This window comes from Mercurialis annua, linkage group LG2, assembly GCF_937616625.2.
Source record: "Mercurialis annua linkage group LG2, ddMerAnnu1.2, whole genome shotgun sequence".
Lineage (NCBI taxonomy): Eukaryota > Viridiplantae > Streptophyta > Magnoliopsida > Malpighiales > Euphorbiaceae > Mercurialis > Mercurialis annua.
In genome coordinates, this window is record NC_065571.1 from 37,386,073 (window position 1) to 37,409,460 (window position 23,388).

A 23,388-nucleotide genomic window follows, 5' to 3' on the forward strand; every position below is an offset into this window, starting at 1 on the left:
AAAACAAAACAAAATAAATCCTAACGTTTCACCTTTTTTGCGATTTAAGCCAAACGTTTAAAACGTTACAAAACAAATATAATTTTACCTTTTTAGTGATTTAACAAAAACGCTTAAAACGTAACGAAACAAATTCAAACGTTGAAAACATTACATAGCAAATCCAAACGTTTCACCCTTTTTAGCGATTAAAGCCAAATGTTTAAAACGTTATAAAATTAATCCAAACGTTTAAAACGTCACGAAACCAATCCTAACGTTTCACCTTTTTAATGATTGAAGCCAAACGTTTAAAATTACGAAACAAATCCAAACGTTTAACCTATTTTAGATATTTAGGCCACACGTTTAAAACGTTACAAAACAAATACAAATGTTTAAAATGTTACGAAACAATACCTAATGTTTCACCTTTTTAGCAGTTTAAGTCAAATGTTTAAAACGTTACGAAACAAATCCTAATGTTTCACCTTTTTAGTGATTTAAGCCAAACGTTTAAAACAGTACGAAACAAATCCAAACGTTTAAAACGCTACGAAACAAATCGAAACGTTTAAAACTTTACGAAACAAATTTGACCGTTTGAAACGTTATTAAACATATCCAAACGTTTAAAACGTTACGAAACAAATCAAGACATTTCACCCTTTTATTGATTTAAGCCAAACTTTTAAAACGTTACGAAACAAATACAAACTTTTCACCATTTTAGCTATATAAGCCATACGTTTAAAACGTTATTAAACTAATCCAAACGTTTAAAACGTTACGAAACAATTCCTAACGTTTTCTCCTTTTTAGCGATTTAAGCCAAACATTTACAAACGTTACAAAACAAATCCAAACGTTTCATGTTTTTAGCGATTTAAGCCAAACTTTTACAAACGTTACAAAACAAATCCAAAGGTTTCACCTTTTTAGCGATTTAAGCCAAATGTTTATAAAGCTTACGAAACAAATCCAAACGTTTAACCTTTTTAGCGATTTAAGCCAAACGTTTACAAACGTTACGAATCAAAATGAAACGTTTAAAATGTTACGAAACAAATCTTAACGTTTATCATTTTTAGCGATTTAAGCCAAACCCTTACAAACAATTACAAGGGTTTCACCTTTTTAGCAATTTAAGCTAAACGTTTAAAACGTTATGAAACAAATTAAAATGTTTCACCTTTTAGCGACTTCAGCCAAACGTTTCAAAATGTTACGAAACAAATCCAAACGTTTAAAACGTTCTCCTAACGTTTCACCTTTTTAGCAATTTAAGCCAAAGGTTTAAAACGTTACGAAACAATTCCTAACATTTCACCTTTTTAGCGATTTAAGCTAAACGTTTAAAACGTTACAAAAAAATCCAAGCGTTTAAAAACGTTACGAAACAAATCCTAATGTTTCCCCATTTTAGCAATGTAAGCCAAACGTTTAATACGTTGAGAAACAAATCTAAACGTTTAAAACGTTACGAAACAAATCCAAACATTTCACCATTTTAGCAATTTAAGCCAAACGTTGAAAACGTTACGAAACAAATTCAAACGTTTCACATTTTTAGCTATTTAAGCAAAACGTTAAAAATGTTACGAAAAAATCCAAACATTTAAAACGTTACAAAACAAATCCTAACGTTTCACCTTTTTAGCTATTTAAGCCAAACGTTTAAAACGTTATGAAAAAATTCCTAACATTTCACAGCGACTTAATCCAAACGTTTAAAACATTACGATTTAATCCAAACGTTTAAAAAGCTAGAAAACAAATCCAAACGTTTAAAATGTAACGAAAGAAAATCCAAATGTTACGAAACAAATACAAACGATTAATACGTTATTAAACAAATCCAAACGTTTAAAACATTACGAAATAAATCCAAACGTTTCATATTTTTAGCAATTTAAGCCAAACATTTAAAACGTTATGAAACAAATCCAAACATTTAAAACGTGTCACAACCCAAAATCGAGGGCCGCGACCGGCGCTAGGGAATGGGAATTGTATTTCCGAATCCCGTAGCAAGCCTGAAATTCACTATAAATTTTTCGCAATTATGTTATAACACGGAAGAATTTAATTAAGAAAACATTAATAGTTATTTTGTAAACACTGGCTACGTAAATCTAACATCGTTATAAACATTTTCCAAAACTATAATATTGTCCTAGGTCATGACTGGTCACACAATGTACTACTGCAGCGGTCACGGAAGCCGGTCTGTACATGGCAAGACAGACTCTCAGAAAAATGATGGACTTCTAGTCACTCCAAGTCTAGGTACCTGAAATGTTTTAAAACCACGGGGTCAGCTTAAGCTGAGTGAGATATACCTTACTAACGGTATTATCACAAAATAACATCGCAAGTGAAAATCATTTATTCAAACAAACATAATATCATTATATTTCAAACAAAGAATTGATCCGATAGAAACCTTAATCTTAAACTCCTAACCTTTCCTAACATGTAGCGTATTCATATCAAATCATTTTGATCCAAGTGGTACGGTCCCGAGATAGTTCAACCGAGTTACTCGTTACCACGTGGCATAGTCCTGAGATAGTTCAAACCGAGTTACTTATGCCACTACTTAATCCCAAGGTGTGAGTCCCGAGATAGTTCAACCGAGTTACTCACCAGATACGGGTCCCGAGATAGTTCGACCGAGTTACCTCGTATCTGCCAAAACTACAATCCTCCTTTCCGATACCCAAACACATTCCATTTCATAATCATATATTGAGCTCATGTCAAACAATTCTAAGTACAGACATCTAAACTCTTACAAACACCGGTGATCACACGGCCTATTGACGCCCAATAGGTAGCTTGTTTCTTCGGATCACACACCAATTTCAAACATAGAACAAATAGCAATAAACGATATACAAAATGTCAAACATAGAACAAACAACAACCAAAACACCACTCAATTTGATCAAACACCAAATATGTAATTCATTCCCACATATATAATAAATCAATTCACAATTTAATTATCAAACATAAACTAATAATATATATATATACTCGTATATATATATATATATATATATATATATATATATATATAATAAGTCATATTCCGTGTATCTCACGGTAGAATAACCATTTAATTCATATAATTTCAAATCACAATAGTTATTATATAATGCGATGTATTTTTATAACTTATAAATAAAATATTTTATAATATACTAATAACGTAATAATACGCGAGAGTAAAGTATACTCACTCCTTGCTTTCCAATCCAAATCATTTACACGCATTAGTTTTGGCCGAATACTCCTAGACCAAAACCGTCGATCCCGTCGCCTCTCGGTTTGTCTGTCACAAACGAGGTTCAAAAATGCATTTAAATTAAATTGGCATTATAAAATCAAAACTACTAAATTAATATCTTAAGTTAAGTTCCCTTAACTTCAACCTATCTATAACGCTCAATTTATCCCTTAGAATCCTCTCAAACATCCAAATTCATTTCGTCGCGTTTTTACGTTAATTTCGCCTTTTCGTTTTTAAATCTCAAAATGCTTAACCTTAATATATTTTTCCTTAGCATTTTGAGTTTAAAACAGAAAATACAATCCTTAGTGTCCTTACTTTAGGTTCACCCCTTTGACCTTAGTCGAAACGCACTTAATTCGCTAAACGTTATCTATTGATTCTTGCCCGGTTCAAACACGATACTAAAGCAACATTTGAAATTTGTTTAGCATAAATATTACACTAAGTCATTAACATTATTATCAACTTAGGACATCCCTATTACACCTTCTATAACCATTTTACTTATTTATTTTGATATCACATTTTTAACATAAGTTTCGTCATTTACGTTCTATGTTTAAAACATCAATTTTATGGTTATTCTTTTAACGTTTTAATCGATTTAAATCAGCCTATAACTCAATATAATTACCTATATATCAACTTCTAATAATTCCATAATACCTAGCCAATTCCAACTACAACTCATTAACATATTATCCTAAAAATTGCTTTTACGTCAAGTTTGATTCCTAGTTTCGTAACTCCGTTAACTATCGAAACAATTACGCATTCGAACACGAAACGAGGGTGGCATCAGCCCCCTCCCCCTCAACTCAGCCCTCCCCTGTTTTGACAAGGGAGGGGCCGGCCAATGCCCTGGTGCATCGCACCAGGGCTGCTGCCCACGGCAGCAACTCACCGTGCTTCGGCACGGTGAGAAATCCGGCCACCATGGCTGGAAAACAGCCACCAAACACCCTTTAATCTCACCAAATCATCAACCCAAACACAACTCTCACAACCTCACTCAACCACCCTTAATTTTAGTTTAAACTTAACCAAAATCATGCCAAAACTATTAATTATAAGCTTATAAACATCATTTTCAACCATTATCATCAAAACAGAAATTTACAGCAGCAACCCTAACTTTAAGATGAGATTTATACCTTGATTTATTGGGCTCAATCAGTAGGTATGGTTTTCCTCTTTCCGTTGCCGCAAGAATCGACCAAAACCGAGCTAAAACGAATAAGTTATGGTGAATTGAAATTTTGGTTTTCATAAGGAATTGATATGATGAAGATGGTGAGGGTTTGAGCTGAGAATTGGGGTGTATATTCTGATCTTAATCATTTAATTGACTATATATATTTATGGCAAAAATGCACTTCAACCCTTAATGAAGCCACCTCTTCAACATTTAGTCCTAAGCTTTTCTTTTGCTCAATTTAGTCCAAATATCACTCAATCGTTAAATCTCGATAAATTTCGTATTATTTATGTCAAAATAAATAATACTCTTCCGCCAACTCACTATTTAGACTCCGCTAATCGATTTTGCTAAATTTTGGCTAAAACGCTCAATTTTCCAATTTGAGCGAAAACGACGATTTCCGTCACTTTTTCATCCTTATTTTTCTTTTATGAATATTGATATCCAAATTATAAATATTATTTTCTTAATTTCTGATTCCCATCAATAATTTATTTATTATATTTTTCGGACAATAAAATTCCATTTTCTAATTTTTTTCGGGGACTTAATCTTACTTTTAATTCCAACTTTTCCTTCGTCCCGTTTAATTAATTTAGGCATTACAAATATTGAAATTCCTTCTTTAAATTTCAATATCGACCTATCCTCATTCTTAATTACTTAATTCCTTCGCTAACTCCTTTTTCTAGTCGTTCTGACTATTAATTTAAATTGCGTTGCTCACTTCGGCAACGTCAAACGTACGGGGTATTACAAAACGTTACGAAACTAATCCAAACGTTTAAAACGTTACGAAAAAAATCCTAGTGTTTCACCTTTTTAGCGATTTAAGCAAAATATTTAACGAAAGAAATCCAAACGTTTCACCTTTTTAGCTATTTAATCCAATCGTTTAAAACGTTACGAAATTTATCCAAACGTTTAAAATGTTACAAAAAAATCAAAACGTTTAAAACGTTACGAAATAAAATACAAACGTCCAAAACGTTACGAAACAAATCCAATTTTTTTAAATATTACATAAAAATCAAAACGTTTAAAACGTTATGAAATAAATCGAAACGTTTAAAACGGTACGAAACAAATCCAAACGTTTCAAACGCTACGAAACGAATTCAATCATTTTAAATGTTACGAAACAAATCCAAACGTTACGAAACAATCCTAATGTTTAAAACATTACGAAACAAATCCAAACGTTTAAAACGTTACGAAAAAAATCCAAACGTTTCACCTTTTTAGTAATTTAAGTCAAACGTTTAAAACGTTATAAGCAAATCCAAACATTTAAAACGTTACGAAACTAATCCAAACGTTTAAAACGTTACGAAACTAATCCTAACGTTTAAAACGTTACAAAACTAATCCTAACGTTTCACCTTTTTAGCGATTTAAGCCAAACGTTTAATACTTTACAAAACAAAACCAATTGTTTCACCTTTTTAGCTATTTAAGCCTAACGTTTAAAACGTTACGAAACTAATCCAAACGTTACAAAAAAAATCCAAAAGTTTAAAACATTAAGAAATAAATCCAAACGTTTAAAATGCTACGAAACAAATCCACAAGATTAAAACACTACAAAACAAATCAAAACATTTAAAACATTACGAAACAAATCCAAACGTTAAAAATGTTATGAAACAAATCCAAACTTTTTAAACGTTACGAAACAAATCCAAATGCTTTATCACTTTAGCGATTTAATCCATACGTTTAAAGCGTTACGAAACAAATCCAAACGTTTAAAACGTTACGAAACAAATCCAAACGTTTAAAATGTTACGAAACAAATCCAAACGTTCAACACGTTATGGAACAAATCCAAACGTTTCACCTTTTTAGCGATTTAGGCCAAACGTTTAAAACGTTATGAAACAAATCCAAACATTTAAAACGTTACGAAACAAATCTAACATTTAAAACATTACGAAACAAATCCAAACCTTTTCAGCTATTTAAGCCAAACGTTTAAAACTTTACGAAACAAATCCAAACCTTTTCCGCTATTTAAGCCAAACGTTTAAAATGTTACAAAACTAATTCAAACGTTTAAAACGTTACAAAATTAATCCCAACGTTTAACCTTTTTAGCGATTTAAGACAAACGTTACGAAACAAATCTAATGTTTCACCTTTTTAGCTATTTAAGCCAAACGTTTTAAACATTATGAAACAAATCCAAACGTTGAAAACGCTATGAAACAAATCCAAACGTTTTAAATATTACGAAACAAATCCAAACGCTTCACATCTTTAGCAATTTAATCCAAACGTTAAAGTGTTATAAAACAAATCCAAACATTTAAAACGTTACCAAACAAATCCAAATGTTTATAACGTTGCGAAACAAATCCAAACGTTATAAAACAAATCCAAAAGTTTAAAATGTTACGAAAAAATCAAATGTTTCCCCGTTTTAGCAATTTATGCCAAACGTTTAAAACGTTATGAAACAAAACCAAACATTTAAAATGTTACGAAACTAATCCAAATATTTGCAAACGTTTAAAACATTACAAAATAAATCCTAAAATTTCACCTTTCTAGAGATTTAAGCCAATGTTTAAAACATTACGAAACAAATCTAACGTTTCACCTTTTTTTGGATTTAAGCCAAACGTTTAGAACGTTATGAAACATATTCAGACGTTTAAAACGTTTCGAAAATAACCCAATGATCCATTGTTTTAGCGATTTAAGCTAAATGTTTAAAATGTTATGAAACTAATCCAAACGTTTAAAACGTTATGAAACAAATCTTAGCGATTCTCTTTTTTAGCGATTTAAACAAAACGTTTAAAACGTTACGAAACAAATCCAACGTTGCAAAACAAATCTTAACGTTTAAAATATTACGAAACAAATCCAAACGTTTGTCCTTTTTAGTGATTTAAGCCAAACATATTAAACGTTACAAAAAAATCCAAACTATTCACCTTTTTAGCTATATAAGCTAAAGGTATAAAACGTTACGAAACAAATTCAAACATTTAAAACGTTGCGAATCCAATTATTTCATCTTTTTAGCGGTTGAAGCAAAATGTTTAAAACGTTACCAAACAAATCCAAACGTTTAAAACGTTACGAAAAAAATCCAAACATTTCCCATTTTTAGCAATTTAAGCCAAACGTTTTAAACGTAATGAACATATCCAAACATTTAAAACATTACAAAACTAATCCAAATGTTTAAAACTGTCACTACCTATAATATTGAGCCGCAACCGGCGCTAGGGAACGGGAGTGGTAGCAAGCCTCAAATCACTATTTATTTTTCACAAATAATAACAAACAACATGAAACAACGGAGGTCCTAAGCCTCAAATCACCTACATATTCATATAGCACACCAAACTCAGGTCCTAAGCCTCTGACATATCTACGGTTGGTGGTTCTGTTATCTTCGTTTAAATCAGGGACTCCCTCAACCATTCGCAGACAATCAGCAGAATACAACCCTACTGTTAGCATTCCTCGAGAGAAGGAGCGCATTTGTCTCCTAACTTGATTTAGAGCTATCTGTGCCTGACTGTTTGCTATTTCTGCGTCTTCTCTCAAATCGCGGTATCTCCGCACCCTAGACCAAAAATGTTCACTTCTGTACTCTTTAATGTCTGATTTATCTAACAGTTCCTCTTCTTCGAACTCCTCTTCTTCTAACTCTTCTTCTAGATTTTCCTCCTCCGGATCCTCCTCAGGGCCCTCTTATGGATCCTCCTCAAGATCCTCCTCATCTTCTTCACTATACTCTATTTCTGGCGAATGGGTTCTACCTCTGACTCCAAAAGAACTGCCAATCTCTGATACAGACATATAGCCATTCTGATAAATTTCTGGCGATCTCCTAAGATTTGCATGGAATCCGTTCTGATGGACCCCAGATGGTTCGCCTATTTCGTTGTGAAATCCATTTTGAAATATAGGAGGCGCTTCCTACTGTTCTTCAGCAGCATGTGACTGAGCTCCGTCCTGCCCAGACATGCTGAAAAGAAACAATTTCAAACTTAAGCGACCATCTGAGCCCATTTCCACACACAATCCCAATATCAACTTATAAAATGCTGTAAACATTTAACATTTAATTTAGCTGCATGTAGTTCGCAAGAAAATAACCATATAACATCTCTAGCTTAGTAATAAATACTTAGTTGCCTCAGTCGCCCCTGTATGCGAATACTAATCATTTACTAGCTTGATAGCTCTAATTCGCGCGCGCTGTACCACGTATTACTAATGCACATATCACACAAATGCAGACAACTAAGGTCCGGCTCTCTGTTGCAGTAGTCCCTAGGCTTACTTACTAACAGAGTACCTCAACTCAAACAGACATTCAAACAAGACTGGCAATGGTAACTAGACCAACTGCTCTTAAACAATCATTGAACCAAACTTACAGTGGTAACTGGACCAACTGCTCTGATACCAACATTGTCACGACCCAAAATATTGAGCCGCAACCGGAGCTAGGGAACGGGAGTGGTAGCTCCGGAACCCGTAGCAAGCCTCAAATCACTATTTATTTTTCACAAATAATAACAAATAACATGAAACAACGGAAGCAAATATACATATATAACATATAACCAAATGTTTACACTAAGAGCATCTCCAATGGGATGCTACTTTTTATGCTAAATTTAGCATGAAAAAGTGGTAAAATGCTATAGATAGCATAGCATTTCAAATTTTACTCCAATGCACAAAGTTAAAAAGAAATGATATAATTATTTATTAAGATAATTATCTCTTAATTTTATTAATTGCTAATTATTTAATAATTTTTTAATTAAATATTTTAAACTAAAATTTATGTAATATTTTTTATAATTTAATAATGAGCTTTTCAAAAGATATAATTAAAAGAATCAATGAATTATATATAAATAAATTATTTAATTTTTTTATTATATTAATGTATGGTCTACTAAAAAAATCAAATCGATGTTGTAAAACTAAATAGAAGCACAAAATTTAAAATGAAAAAAGTTAAAAAAAATAAAAAAGTAGGTTAAATTAATTAATGCAAAAAATGACCGTGGTAAAATTGTAATTAATAGTGAATTGCTATTGGTTGTTGAATTTTAGCATATGCTATAGTCTGTGCTAAATTTAGCACGTGATATAGCATATGCTAAATTTAGCACAAACTATAGCACTGCATTGGAGATGCATTTTAAGATTAAATGCTAAATTATAGCATTAGCACTTCATTTTATCATTGCATTGGAGATGCTCTAACTGTTTAAAACCTCGCGGGCTCTAGTTACTGTACCCTGTACGAACTGGCCTCGCAGTACTATATACAAAAGTTAGTGTAATAAAACATACCACAGGCATCTAAGTCCGTGGATAAAACATACCACATGTAGTCTATCAAAAACATAAAAACAGGACAACAAGTAGTATATACATTCAAAATGTACTGCTGACTAGGCTACAACTCTGTCAACGCGGGATCACTACTGCAGTATTCACAGAAGTTAGAAACTATACATACACAGCTGACTTCTGGATTTCAAAATTGGCTTCTAGCTAAGTCCACACACTAAGCACCTGAAAGACATAAAAGGTGAGGGGTCGGTATTTGGGCAAAATACTGAGTGAGTTTGCATTTACTAACGGTGTTATTATAAAAACATAGCATCGCATTTCAAGAAAACAACAATATAAAAGTAATACATATAAACAGGTATTTGATCCATCCGAAACTAATATCCTAGCATGCAACATAACTATCGAATAATCAAATCATACTGATCTAGATAGTCCGACCCGGGAGTGTTCACACTCTGCCTCGTCGATCGCAACCTATCTTTTAATCCCAAAGTGTGAGTCCAACTCACTAGATACGGGGACTCCATACTACACCGTAGCAGAGTGCTCACTCGTATCAAATTCATTATCCAACTTCGAAATTCATATTCATATCGTGTCATTTCATATCATACGTGTATCAATCATGTATTGTATGCAAACACACTAGACTGACTCGATACTGGTGATCACACAGCCTATTGACACTTAATAGGTAGCTAGTTTCTTCGGATCGCATACTAGTTCTCGTGTATCTACTTAATAAAAACATATAACATTTATTCAAATCATATATAATGCGATGCATATAAACAAACCACACATATATAAAATATAATATTAAATAACTTTAATATATAATACACGAAAGTAAAGTGCAACTCACGGTGACGGCTATCCAAGCAATGATGTGGTCGATCTGATAGTATGCCTTCGCTAGTCCACGTCTAGCGACCCCACTACTCGCTGACACGTATGATAAATCGTTTAATAGATAGACGTGAAACTCATACTTTTACACGTATAATACTTCTACGTTTTAGGGTTTAGTTTTGTTTTTATTCTTATTTATGTATTCGATAACTTTAGTCTTATCGACGACTTAGCGAATACCGCTTCTCATTCTCGAGGATCGTATAACATACTTAGCGTTTTCCATTATTGTTGACTATCGAAAACGTCGAGCTTAGCTCGAGACTATAATTCTTAAAGTCCGAAATCCGTCCTTTAGAGTCAAATTACTTGAAAACGCCGAATTTCTAAATCGAATATGCGTCATATAGACGTGGATACGAGTCGGGGTGCACGGGCGTGCCCTTCAGTGGCTGCACGTTCGTGCACCATAGTGGTGCACGGTCGTGCACCACGTGCACAGCCCCCCGGAAATTGATTTTTAGGGTTTTGCCTCCATCCCGACGTGCTAAACACTTTCCTACTCAAAACTCGTTCCTCCGTTTTCAGTAAAACGCTATAATAACTTCAAAAACGTTGACTTCGATCCTAATATCCTATATAACTTAAAACAGCCCTTTTATTTCAATTTTTAACCAAAATTCTCGAAGATTACCTTGAGATGAAGCTAAGGATCAATAGAGCTCTCGATTCTGAAGAAATCGCCGCGAAAATCGCTCGATTCAGACGTCAAACGGAGAAACGGCGGCGAAACGACAGTGAGAAACGATGATAGCGTGAAGCTTCTGGATCCTCTTCTGTTCATCTTCTGATCATCTTCTTTCATATTTAATTCCTTATATAATTTGGCTAAAGGTTCATTTTGGTCCTTCTATTCTTTCTTTACTACAACGTATTCTTTAAACTTTTCTTTCGTACGATTAAGTCCATAACTCGATTAATTATTACTCTTATTATGACTTATACGTATTATTTATATCCAATAAATAATACGAAGTCCGATATAAATATTTTTTCGTCAAAACCTATGAATTTCAATTTTCGACACATAGTGGCTAAATTACCACTTTAGTCCCTGTACTTTATTTTGGGCCTATGACACTCTTGATCCTTTAGCGATTTGTGACAAACATTATGAAACTAATCTAAACGTTTAAAACGTTACGAAACAAATCCAAACGTTTCACTTTTTTAATGATTTATGCTAAACGTTTAAAACGTTGTGAAACAAATCCAAAAGTTTAAAATGTTATGAAACAAATCCAACCGTTTAAAACGTTACGAAACAAATTCAAACGTTTAAAACGTTACGAAACAAATCCAAACGTTTTCAACGTTACAAAACAAATCCAAATGTTTTACTTCTTTACCGATTTAATCCAAACGTTTAAAGAGTTACGAAACGAATCCAAATGTCTAAAACTTTATGAAATAAATCCAAACGTTTAAAACGTTATGAAACAAATCCAAACGCTTAACACATTATGAAACAACTCCAAACGTTTCACCTTTTTAGCAAATTAAGCCAAACGTTTAAAAGGTTACGAAACTAATCTAAACGTTTAAAACGTTACGAAACAAATCCAAATGTTTAAAACGTTATGAAACAAATCCAAACGTTTAAAACGTTATGAAAGAAATCAAAAAGTTTAAAACGTTACGAAACTAAATCCAAACTTTTAAAACGCAAAACATATCCAAACGTTGAAAACATTCCAAAACAAATCCAAACGTTTTAAACTTTACGTAAAAAATCCAAATATTTTACCGCTTTAGCGATTTAATCCAAACGTTTAAAGAGTTACGAAATAAATCCAAACATTTAAAACGTTACGAAAAAAATACAAATGTTTAAAACGTTATGAAACAAATCCAAACGTTTAACACATTATGAAAAAAATTCAAACGTTTGACCTTTTTAGCGATTTAAGCCAAACGTTTAAAACGTTATGAAACAAATCCAAACATTTAAAACGTTATGAAACTAATCGAAATGTTTAAGACATTACAAAACAAATCCTAACATTTCACCTTTTTAGTGATTTAGGCCAAACGTTTAAAACCTAAAGAAACAAATCCAAAAGTTTTACCTTTTCAGTGATTTAAGCCAAACGTTTAAAACGATACGAAAGAAATCTAACGTTTCACCGTTTTAGCGATTTAAACCAAACGTTTAAAACGTTATGAAACAAATCCAAACGCTTAACACATTAAGTAACAAGTTCAAACGTTTCACCTTTTTAGCAATTTAAGCCAAATGTTTAAAACGATACGAAACAAATCCAAATGATTAAAACGTTACGAAACAAATCCAAATGTTTAAAACGTTACGAAACAAATCCAAACGTTTTAAACGTTATGAATGAAATCAAAAAGTTTAAAATGTTACGAAACTAAATCTAAACTTTTAAAACGTTAAGAAACAAATCCAAACGTTTAAAACATTACGAAACAAATCCAAACGTTTTAAACATTACGTAACAAATCTAAACATTTTACATCTTTAGCGATTTAATCCAAACGTTTAAAGTGTTACGAAACAAATCCAAACATTAAAAACGTTACGAAACAAATCCAAATGTTTAATACGTTACGAAACAAATCCAAACGTTTAACACGTTATGAAAAAAATCAAAACGTTTCCCCTTTTTAGCGATTTAAGCCAAACGTTTAAAACGTAATGAAAAAAATCCAAATGTTTAAAACGTTATGAAACTAATCGAAACGTTTAAGACATTACAAAACAAATCCTAACGTTTCACCCTTTCAGTGATTTAGGCCAAACGTTTAAAACGTTACAAAACAAATCCAAAATTTTACATTTTCAGTGATTTAAGCCAAACGTTTAAAACTTTACGAAAGAAATCTAATGTTTCACCGTTTTAGAGATTTAAACCAAACATTTAAAATGTTATGAATCAAATCCAAATGTTTAAAACGTTACGAAACAAATCCAAACGTTTTAAATGTTACGAAATAAATCCAAACGTTTCACCTCTTTAGCGATTTAATCCAAACTTTTAAAGCGTAATGAAACAAATTCAAACGTTTTACCTTTTTAGCAATTTAAAACATTACGAAACAAATCCAAACGTTTAAAACATTACGAAACAAATCCAAACGTTTAAAACGTTACGAAACAAATCCAAACGTTTAAAACGTTACGAAACAAATCAAAATATTTTACTTCTTTAGCGATTTAATCCAAAAGTTTAAAGCGTTACGAAACAAATCCAAACCTTTAAAACTTTACGAAACTAATCCAAACGTTTAAAACGTCACAAAACAAATCCTTACGTTTTAAGTTTCTAGAAATTTAAGCCAAACGTCTAAAATGTTACGAAACAAATCCAAACGTTTGACCTTTTCAGCTATTTAAGCCAAACGTTTAAAATGTTACGAAACTAATCCAAACGTTTAACACGTTATAAAACAAATCCTAGCCGTTCACCTTTTTAGCTATTTCAGCCAAATGTTTAAAACGTTACGAAAGAAATCTAACGTTTCACCTTTTTAACGATTTAAGCCATACGTTTAAAATATTATGAAACAAATCCGAACGTTTAAAACGTTACGAAACAAATACATACGTTTCACATCTTTTGCTATTTAATCCAAACGTTTAACACGTTATGAAACAAATTCAAACATTTAAAACGTTACCGAACAAATCCAAACATTTATAACTTTACCAAACAAATCCAAAAGTTTTATATGCTACAAAACAAATCCAAACGTTTAAAACATTACGCAACAAATCTAAACGTTTCCTCTTTTTAGTGATTAAAGCCAAATGTTTTAAACTTCACGAAAAAAAATCCAAACTTTTCACCTTTTTAGCTATATAAGCTAGAAGTTTAAAACGTTATGAAACTAATCAAAATGCATAAAACGTTACGAAACAAATCCAATCGTTTAAAACGTTACGAATCAAATCCAAATGTTTCACCTTTTTAACGATTTAAGCCAAACGTTTAAAACGTTATGAATCTAATCCAAACGTTTAAAACATTAAGAAAATAATTCAAACGTTGAAAACGTTACGAAACAAATCTTAATGTTTCACCATTTTAGCGATTTAAGCCAAACGTTTAAAATGTTACGTAACAAATCCAAACGTTTAACATGTTATGAAACAAATCCTAACATTTCACCTTTTTAACTATTTAAGCCAAACGTCTAAAATGTTATGAAACAAATCCAAGCGTTTAAAATATTACAAAACCAATCCAAACATCTCAACTTTTTTTGCGATCTAAGCCAAACGTTTAAAATGTTACGAAACAAATCCAAATGTTTCACATTTTTAGCTATTTAAACCAAATGTTTAAAACGTTACTAAACAAATCCAAACGTTTAAAACGTTACGAATCAAATCCTAACGTTTCACCTTTTTAGCGATTTGAGCCAAACATTTAAAACGTTACGAAACAAATCCTAAACTTTTACCTTTTAAGCGATTTAAGCCAAACGTTTAAAATATTACGAAACAAATCCAAACGTTTAAAACGTTACGAAACAAATCCAAACGTTTCACCTTTTTAGTGATTTAGGCCAAACATTTAAAACGTTACGAAGCAAATCCTAAATTATGACCTTTTCAGTGATTTAAGCCAAACGTTTAAAACGTTACGAAACAAATCCAAACTTTTCACCTTTTTAGCTATTTAAGCCAAACGTTTAAAACGTTACTAAACTAATCTAAGCGTTTAAAACGTTACGTAACAAATCCTAACGTTTCACCCTTTTTAGCTATTTATGACAAACATTTAAAACGTTATGAAGCAAATCCAATCGTTTAAAACGTAACAAAACAAATCCAAACATTTCACCATTTTAGCGATTTGTGACAATCATTTAAAACGTTATGAAACTAATCTAAACGTTTAAAATGTTATGAAACAAATCCTAACGTTTCACCTATTTAGTGATTTATGCTAAACGTTTAAAACGTTACGGAACAAATCCTAAAGTTTCACCTTTTTAGCGATTTAAGCCAAACGTTTAAAATGTTTTAAAAGAAATCCAAACATTTAAAATGTTACAAAATAATCCAAACGTTTAATATGTTTCACCTTTTAAGCAATTTAAGCCAAACTTTTTAAACGTTACAAAAGAAATCCAAATGTTTAACCTTTTTAGCAATTTAAACTAAACGTTTAAAATGTTACGAAACTAATCCAAACGTTTAATACGTTAAAAAAATCCTAGTGTTTCACCTTTTTAGCGATTTAAGCCAAACATATAAGACATTACGAAACAAATCTAACATTTCACCTTTTTAGCGATTTAAGCCAAACGTTTAAAACGATACGAAACAAATCCAAATGTTTTAAACATTACGAAACAAATCCAAATGTTTCACTGTTTTAGCGATTTAAGCCAAACGTTTCTAAAAACTAATCCAAACGTTTAAAAGGTTACGAAACAAATCCAAACGTTTCACCTTTTTAGCGATTTAAGCCAAACGTTTAAAACGTTACGAAACAAATCCTAACGTTTTACCTTTTTAGTGATATAAGCCAAACATTTAAAACGTCAAGAAACAAATCCAAACTTTTAAAACTTTACGAAACAAATCCAAAAGTTTCACCTTTTCAGTGATTTAAGCCAAACGTTTAAAACGTTACAAAACAAATCCAAATTATTCACCTTTTTAGCTATTTAAGCCAAACGTTTAAAACGTGACGAAACTAATCGAAACATTTAAAACGCTACGTACAAATCCTAACGTTTCACATTTTTAGCGATTTAAGCCAAACATTTAAAACGTTACGAAGCAAATCCAAACATTTAAAACATTATGAAACTAATCCAAACGTTTAAAACGTTACGAAACACATCCTAACGTTTTATCTTTTTAGTAATTTAAGCTTAACGTCTAAAACGTTACGGAACAAATCCTAAAATTTCACCTTTTTAGCGATTTAAGAAAAATGTTTAAAACTTATTGAAACAAATCCAAACATTTAAAATGTTACAAAATAATCCAAGAGTTTAATATGTTACGAAACAAATCCTAACGTTTCACCTGTAATGCAATTTAAGCTAAACGTTTCAAACGTTACAAAACAAATCCAAATGTTTAACCTTTTTAGCAATTTAAACCAAACGTTTAAAACGTTATGAAACTAATCCAAACGTTTAATACATTACAAAAAAATCCTAACGTTTCACTTTGTTAGCGATTTAAGCCAAACATTTAAAATGTTACGAAACAAATCTAACATTTCACCTTTTTAGCGATTAAGCCAAACGTTTAAAACAATACGAAACAAATCCAAACGTTTAAAACGTAACGAAACAAATCTAAGAGTTTCACCGTTTTAGCGATTTAAGTTAAACGTTTAAAACATTATGAAACTAATCCAAACGTTTAAAACGTTACGAAAAAAATCCTAATGTTTCACGTTTTTAGCGAATTAAGCCAAAAGTTTAGAACTTTCCGAAACAAATCCTCACGTTTTACCCTTTTAGTGATATAAGCCAAACATTTAAAATATCAAGAAACAAATCCAAACTTTTGAAACGTACGAAACAAATCCTAACATTTCCCCTTTTATCAATTTAAGCCAAACGTTTAAAACGTTATGAAACAAATCCAAACGTTTAAAACATTAAGAAACAAATTCTAACGTTTCTCCTTTTTAGCGATTTAAGCCAAACGTTTAAAACATTACGAAATAAATCCTAAAGTTCCAACTTTTTAGCGATTTAAGCCACACATTTAAAAAAATTTGAATCGAATCCAAACGTTTAAAACGTTATGGAGCAAATCCAAACATTTAAAACGTTACGGAACAAATCCGAACGTTTAAAATGTTACTAAACAAATCCAAATGTCTAAAACATTACGAAAGAAATCCAAATGTTTCACCTTTTTAACGATTTAAGCCAACGTTTAAAACATTACAAAACAAATCCAAATGTTTCCCCTTTTTAGTGATTTAAGCCAAATTTTTAAACTGTTATGGAACAAATACATACTTTTCACTTTTTTAGCTATTTAATCCAAACGTTTAAAACGTTACGACACTAATCCAAATGTTTAAAATGTTACGAAACAAATCCTATAATTTCACCTTTTTAGCGATTTAAGCCAAACCTTTAAAATGTTACGAAACAAATCCAAATGTTTAAAACGTTACGAAATAAATCCAAACGTTTAAAATGTTACGAAACAAATCGGAACGTTTAAAATGTTACTGGACAAATTCGAACGTATCAAATGTTACTAAACAAATCTTAACGTTTCACCTTTTTAGTGGTTTAAGCCAAACGTTTAAAACGTTACAATACAAATCCAAACGTTTCACCTTTTTAGTGATTAAAGCCAAACGTTGAAAACGTTACGAAACAAATCTATACGTTTAAAACGTAATGAAACAAATCCAAACGTTTCCCTCTTTTAGTGATTTAAGCCAAACGTTTAAAACGTTATGAAACTAATCAAAACGTTTAAAACGTTGCGAAACAAATTCTAATGTTTCACCTTTTTAGTGATTTAAGCCAAACGTTTAAAAAGTTACAAAACAAATCCTAAAGTTTCACCTTTTTAGCAATTTAAGCCAAACGTTTAAAACGTTACGAAATTAATCAAAACGTTTAAAACTTTACGAAAAAATCCCAACGTTTCACCTTTTTAGCGATTTAAGCCAAACGTTTAAAACGTTACAAAACAAATCCATACGTTTAAAATGTAACGAAACAAATCCAAACGTTTCACCGTTTTAGCAATTTAAGTCAAACGTTTAAAACATTATGAAACTAATCAAAATGTTTAAAACGTTACGAAACAAATCCTACCGTTTCACCTTTTTATGATTTAAGCCAAACATTTAAAATGTTACGAAACAAATCCTAAAGTTTCATCTTTATAGCGATTTAAGCCAAACGTTTTGAAAGAAATCCAACCATTTAAAACGTTACGAAACTAATCTAAACTTTTAAATCGTTACGAAACAAATCCTAATGTTTCACCTTTTTAGCTATTTAAGCCAAACGTTTAAAACGTCACAAAACAAATCCAAATGTTTAACCTTTTTAGTGATTTAAGTCAAACGTTTAAAATGTTACAAAACAAATCCCAACGTTTCACCTTTTTAGCAATTCAAGCCAAACGTTTAAAACTTTAGGAAGCAAATCCAGACGTATAAAACGTTACGTAACAAATCCTAGCATTTTACCTTTTTAACTATTTAAACCAAACGTTTAAAACGTTATAAAACAAATCCTAAAATTTCACCTTTTTAGCAATTTAAGCCACACGTTTAAAAAGTTACGAAACAAATTCAAACGTTTAAAATGTTACAAAACAAATCCAAACGTAAAATATTATGAATCAAAAAAGATACTAAATAAATCCAAACGTTTGAAACATTACGAAACAAATCCAAACGTTTCACCTTTTTAGTTATTTAGGTCAAACTTTTAAAACGTTTTGAAACAAATCAAAATGTTTCCCATTTTTAGTTATTTAGGCCAAACTTTTAAAACGTCACGAAACAAATCCAAACTTTTCACCTTTTTAGCTATTTAAGCTAAACGTTTAAAACGTTACGACACTAATCCAAACCTTTGAAACGTTACGAAACAAATCCTAACGTTTCACCTTTTTAGCGATTTAAACCAAATATTTAAAACGTTACGAAACAAATCCAAACGTTTAAAACGTAACGAAACAAATCCAAATGTTTCACCGTTGTAGCGATTTAAGCCAAAAGTTTAAAACGTTATGAAATTAATCCAAACGTTTATATTGTTACGAAACAAATCCTAACGTTTCACAATTTTTAGAGATTGAAGGCAAACGTTTAAAATGTTATGAAACAAATCCTAAAGTTTCACCCTTTTAGCGATTTAAGCCAAACATTTAAAACATTACGAAACAAATCCAAACGTTTCACTGTTTTAGCGATTTAAGCCAAACGTTTAAAACGATATGAAACTAATCCAAACATTAAAAACGTTACGAATCAAATTCTAACGTTTCACTTTCTTAGTGATTTAAGCCAAACGTTTAAAACGTTACAGAACAAATCCTAAAGTTTCACCTTTTTAGCGATATAAGCCAAACGTTTAAAACGTTTTGAAACAAATCCAAACATTTAAAACGTAATAAAACAAATCCAAACATTTAAAACATTATAAAAAAAATCCTAATGTTTCACCGTTTTAGCGATTTAAGACAAACGTTTTAAACGTTACGAAACAAATCCAAATGTTTAACCTTTTTAGCTATTTAAGCCAAACGTTTCAAACGTTACGAAACTAATCCAAACATTTAAGACGTTACAAAAAAATTCTAACGTTTCACCTTTTTAGCTATTTAAGCCAAACGTTTAAAATGTTTAGTAACAAATCTATCGTTTCACATTTTTGACGATTTAAGCCAAACGTTTAAAACGTTAAGAAACAAATCCAAAAGTTTAAAACATTACAAAAAAAATTCAAACGTTTCACCGTTTTAGCAATTTAAGCCAAACGTATACAACGTTATGAAACTGTTTACACCGGCCCAAAGAATTGCTGGATAAGAGCTTTATATGGGCTTACAAGGGATTCAGGTCCAAAGATGTCACGACCCAATTTCAGGAATCGTGACCGGCGCTAGGGTATGGGTATGGTTGTACCAAAACCCGTAGCAAGCCTTGCGGAAAACAATTAAATATTTAAACCTACAGAAAACTGCTCGGAGGCAACCGAGACTCCAACCTAATTATAGCAATTTATATTACAGTTCTAATATAAATAACTTAATTACCCAAAAATGCTCAACAGCATGCCTTAAATATAATATTAAAGTAATCCAGAGTAGACATGCTAATAATAAATAATCGATCAAATCGATAATCCCAAACTGCAATAACAATGTAATATACTAACTAGTTCTACTGCGGTCTAAGAGTTTGAAAACAGAAGTAGTTTAAATAACATAAAACCTCCGAGGAATCAAAAGAATCGGAGTGGACCAGCTTTCAAATCACAAACCTGGAAAATTTGGGAAAACAACGGGGTCAGATATACTGAGATGAGTTCGCAATACTATTTACATTTATTAAGTTTAAAACCCTTAAATCAAAACAGTTTATACTAATATAGTATGATTATGGAAAACAGTATTGAAATGATCCCAGCGTAAGTATGACATAGCATACCGATAAACCCAGAGTGGACGGGAATAAATCCTCGTCATATATATAAATACCAGCGTAAGCAAGACCTTAGTCTGCCGTTTCCCAGAGTACTTACCGGTGCACACAGTCTCGATACAAGCCTATCGAGTAGCTCGTTTCAATTCAGATCCATAATCCGTAAAAACAGTTCACAAACATTTATAATATTAAAATACGATGCGGTACTTAATAAAGCGGTAAATAGCACCACAAACTCACCGCTTGCTTATCCACGTGATCTTGGCAAACAGCTAACCCTGCGTAGACTCCGAAGCACGAATAGTCGACGGGTCTAAAATAATAAATAGGTTAAAATCCGTTGACCCCTAACTCTAAGATCACTAGACACCACGTAGGACTAGCACAATTAAATAACCAGATAAATCACAGAAGAACACAATTCTCAAATAAATTATAATGCCGTAATTAATTCAAGACTATTGAGTTCGTACTTAAATCCAATTCGAAAATATTATTAAAATAATATTTAATTGATAAATAAAATCAATTCCTCAAATAGTGGGTTAGCCGAGTTTTTTCAAAACTACCAAGCTAAACCCACATATCGGTGACCCAAGTCCAAACCGACCCAACTGATATTCCAGAGTTTATAAACCAAAGTTTATAGTTAATATTAAATAAGATATTAATTAATATCAAAATAGAACTCAATAGCTTGAAACTCAAGTAATTAAATATTATCGGCAATTATCTCAATAAATAAATAATTAAAAGCTAAATTATAATTTAGTCAAATTGGCACGCTAAGCCAAAATTTAAAAAAATAATAATTATCATCCGAGAATCTATAAAATTATAGATTAAAAATAAAGGTCCATTTTTCATTTATAATAAAAATAACAATTTAATTATAAATGAATTTAAATATTATTTTTAAATTTTAAAATAAAATTATCAACTTGTTATATTTCAATTTAAAATGGAATCTCCGAATTAGAATTTAAAACAAGTAATCAATAGTTCAAATATGAAATAATTTAATTAAGGAATTAATTAATTAAAAATATAATAATCTAAGGACCATTCTTGTCTTTAACCATCACTTTCATTCCAAAACCAATTTCCTTCACAGTGACAACCCGCCAACATAATTCAAAACTTGATCAAAAGTTCCAAAATCATCAATCCAACAAAATTATGATTTTAAATGCTAAAAAAAGCTACTGGAACCAAATAAACAATTTAACCAACACCTACAATAAGAACATCACATATCTCATGACCAAACTTAGCAAAAAGAAAACAAAGTGAAACAGTAAACAATATTTCCAGAACTAAAAAAAATGCAACAGAGAACAACAAAGATCGAATCACCGATAAATTAAACGACGAACTAAAATTATGCCAAACGATTAACAAACAAGAACATCATACATTATAATCCTTTTTCACACAAAATCAACTCAGAGACAAACCCAAGAAATCGGCAGAAACTCATCCTCAATAATACAGTTTATAATCATGTAACACGGAGAAACGGCGGCGATTGATACGGGTTCGTTTACGTACCGTTTGACGAATGGAAGGCGCATAATTGTAGAGAAACGAGTCTACTATCACGGGGAATAAACGAAATTGATTTCGATCTCCAAACGGCTGCGAAACGAATTGAAAAACGAAAGCATCGTTTTAGAGCCAAAATCGAAATTAACTTAAAAGCGATAAAACGGCGGCGATTGATACGAGAATTATAACGTACCGTTATGTGAAAACTAAGTTCGGACTTGTAGAGGACTGAGTTTAAAATAGCTGGAACAAAACGGATCTCAATTTGGTTCTAAAACGCACAAGAAAAACGCTTAAGAATGGAGGTAGCGCTAAGAACCAAAACTGAAATAATGAACAAAATTACTTACTGAATTCATAATGAATTTGAGGGATGATTTGAGCAGCGTTTTCATAGGACTTATGATATAAGTGACGGCTATGATTTAGGTTTAAGTGATGACTGCATTAGGGTTAATAAAACGGTTTTAAACCGATAACTAAATATGGAAAGAAAAGGAAAAGAAATGGTAGCTGCTACTGTTTCTTATTTTATATGAATGAATAGCTAATGAGTTAAAAATGAAAGGGCTAAGCGTGATTGTGAAATTGCCCAGGGAAGAGTGCATGGCCCAATTGCATGGTCAAAAAAAAAAATATAAAGAAAAGAACATGGCCCAAAAGCATGGGCTGTATGAATTTAATTAATTTATGGTCAAACCGACCTAATCCAAAAGTTTACTCAAGCCATGAATCGAATCACGAATCCGCAATGATCTAAATTTTTTATTTATTTATTTATTTTTTCGAAAAGTCATCGGAATTTTTATAAAAAAAATATGGGATATTACATTCTCCCCAACTTATTAAAAATTCGTCCTCGAATTTATCACAACCTAAATTAAGATAAAATTAATTATAACACGCATGAAAACACACGTAACTCAAATTACTGAAAAACGCATCCTCAACGGAACGAAAGAAAACCACTA

General features: G+C 31.2%; 1 long non-coding RNA gene across 1 annotated transcript; it reads right to left on the reverse strand.

Annotated features, from left to right (window-relative positions):
* Window positions 1-2,086: 2,086 nt before the first annotated feature.
* LOC126669935 (uncharacterized) lies at window positions 2,087-4,617 on the reverse strand. Its single transcript, XR_007638594.2, has 3 exons — window positions 4,435-4,617; window positions 3,228-3,319; window positions 2,087-2,272 (listed from the first exon to the last, which is right to left on the reverse strand). It is a non-coding gene; the product is annotated as an uncharacterized LOC126669935 (long non-coding RNA).
* Between the last annotated feature and the right edge of the window lie 18,771 nt (window positions 4,618-23,388).